Source organism: Prosopis cineraria, unplaced genomic scaffold (genome assembly GCF_029017545.1).
Source record: "Prosopis cineraria cultivar Desert tree isolate PC_DT_omini unplaced genomic scaffold, ASM2901754v1 PC14, whole genome shotgun sequence".
Taxonomy (NCBI): Eukaryota; Viridiplantae; Streptophyta; class Magnoliopsida; order Fabales; family Fabaceae; genus Prosopis; species Prosopis cineraria.
The window spans coordinates 28,566,509-28,569,462 of record NW_026555345.1 but is presented as its reverse complement, the minus strand read 5'-3'; positions in this window follow the sequence as shown (position 1 = coordinate 28,569,462).

Sequence of the window (2,954 nt, the reverse complement as noted above, 5' to 3'; positions counted from 1 at the left end):
TTTAGCCTCCTCAGCATCATCTTTAATTTAATACTTTACATAGAAATAGATTGTGGTTTTTTAGAATGAAAGTATTAGGTTTTTAAATGAGCTATGGCATAATTAATTAATGCTATGAACATAAAAATGGCCCCTCAGTTTCATTCAATGCATATTATCGTGTTCTTAATTAGACTTCTTGCAAATAGCAAGCATATGACCAAAAATGCCACTTCAGTCGCCCCACCTAATATTATAGCCATTATCTTCTCTGTATTTTGCCTTGTCATTCCCACCAATCTACAAGCTTCTCTTACATAATCCCCCAAGATACTTAATTATTTACCATCCTTTGTTTTGTAAGTGTATCCTTAGTACATCACATTAAATTAAGATGTCCAACCTTCAAACCTTTCCCATAATTCAATTTCAAACCCACTTAAAATCACCCCATCTTTTACATCACAAGTAGCTACCAAAATGGTGAGCCCTAATTAAGATTGATCAACTCAAAAATTAAATTTTTTTCCCAACACCCTTTATATCTCAATATGAAAGATTTATGTGAGGATTGAATAAAAGGGATGGCTGGCTAGCTTTCATGTTCATATTAATTGTATTAAAAAGTATCTATAAATTTAAATCATCGTGTGTGGTTTGAGGAGAGGGATGCCACTTGTCAATAATAATTTGCATATGATTCTGAACCTCAACATTCCATAAATAGAACCTGGCTAGTTTTGACCATAAAGTATTACGAAAATAACAAATTTATATTAATTAAACACTAATTCGTAACTTCATATCAAAGAATATGTCGAATTGTTTTTTCTAATGATATATTTATACAAAAGGGGGAATCTCAAATAAAATGTAAAATCTCAATGCCAGTTCACCCAACATATATCAATTTACTCAATCTAAAACATACTTGGGGAATTGAGAGAAAACAAGGTAAGAGAAGAGGAAAGGAAGAGGAGACCAAAGAGGATGGTGACGATATGCATGTAGATGAAATGAAGATAAGTTTTAAGAGATGAGGAAAGCAATTTGGACTCACCTAAGAGACAAGAATGCCACCTGAGTGAAAGAGACAAGATTAGCATAGCAAACTAGATGACTCTGCAAGATAACACTGATGAAGACGAATTAGTTATGTGAGACAAGAGGTGAGAGATTTAAAATAAAGGGTGTGAGAGGGTATTTTAAATTCTAAAGAAATTAGGATGGTATTTGGATTTGAAATCCAAATCTACATATTTTTCAATGCCCAAATAAAGGATTTGGCCTAAATTTAAATTAAATCCAAATTTATGGGCATCCAAACATAGCATTAGTGAAAATTATAGGGTTAAAGTGTAAATTTTTCCTTAAAGTCGTGAGGGGTATCTAGTATCTTTAAATAATAAAAAGGGCAATGTCACCTTCAAGTATCCGAAACAATATAATGTCAACCATTTTTAATAGTAGGGACATTGACCATTAAATGGTTCAAGTTGACCATGGCACAACTTGCTTGTTGATGTCACACACATGAATATTGCTTTGATCGCCATTTTGTTCTCATTGTCGAAGGCCAAGCTAAATAGTGCCCCCGTTACATGCTCCTACACCTCAAGGAATCCACTTTTCAAGATGTTGATGAGGGAAGGGATGAATCCAGACCTCATGATCTTCGCTTTGTTAGATTTCTCTATAAGTGGGAATACGGGCGGGCCCGACCCTTAAGGGCCTAGGCCCTTAAGCCCAATTATCAATTTTTAGTCCATTTTTTTAAGCCTAGCCTTATGTAAAGGGCTCAAGGCCGAGCCCAAAAGCCCTGTTAAAAAATTAAAAAAATTAAAATAAAATTAAATATTATAAATTAATTAAAAGATTTTGAAATTTAAAAAATTAAAATCCACACAATATTTTAAAAATAAATAACATATTTAGAAATCTAAACAACACACATTCATCAATCAAAATCCAAATCCTCTTCATCCTCATCATCTACAAATAAAATATTATATTTCTCAAATGTAAGTATACTTGTTGAAAATAAAGATGGAGGTAAAAATTCAATGTCAATTACCTTTACAACTTTTTCTTCATCATCTACAATAAGTATTAACCAAATTGTGTCATTATCAATCAAATATATGTATGTATGTATGTATGTATATATATAAAATAATTAAGCTTATCAGGGCTTGGAGGGCCTCCCGGGCCTGAGTCTTTTTTCACAGGGCTTATCAAGACCAGGCCCTCAAGCTGGTTCCTTTTAAAAAAATAATTTTCAAAGTTCAAACTCTTATTTAAATAGGGCCCATAAGCCTGGCCCTCATTACCGACTCTAGATTTCTTTAGGGAGAAGAAAAGTAACAGGTAGGTTGAGTCGTGAAAGGAAAAGGAGTCTATAGGATATCCTACAACGATTATCAACACCGAGGACAAAATCATTTCAAATGGGTTTGCCTAAAGACCCACCTCCATGGCAGTGTGAGAGAAAATCACTAGTGGATTATCCGACTTACCCCTAAGTAATTCCTAATCTAAAACTCAAATCTAACTCCTAGTTTTTGCTCAATGATGCCATTATTGCATGAATGAGCCTCTCCATGAAGAGAAACCAATCCCCTACACACTTGGAAGAGAGCGAGAGGTGAGATCGTGACCTCTTGGGTATTTTATCTCTAATGTCTAGGGACGGCATCACCATAAATTGGTCATCAAAATATACTCCATCCCTTTCAGAATAGTTATTTGTGAAGTTCTTAGAATCTAGTAATATGATAATTCCTTTCTTCTACTCCAATGGGGATGTAATCTAGCAATCTCAGTTTTAATTTTCAGAATAGGAATACTTCTTGTTTTGTGTTTTAATTTTTTGATGGATCCATAAAATGATTTCTCCTTGGTTGCTTTGAACAAGAAGAATTTATGTCTATTTGAGACACCAAGTTAGACTTATATTTTCGTTGTGCATTGTACAT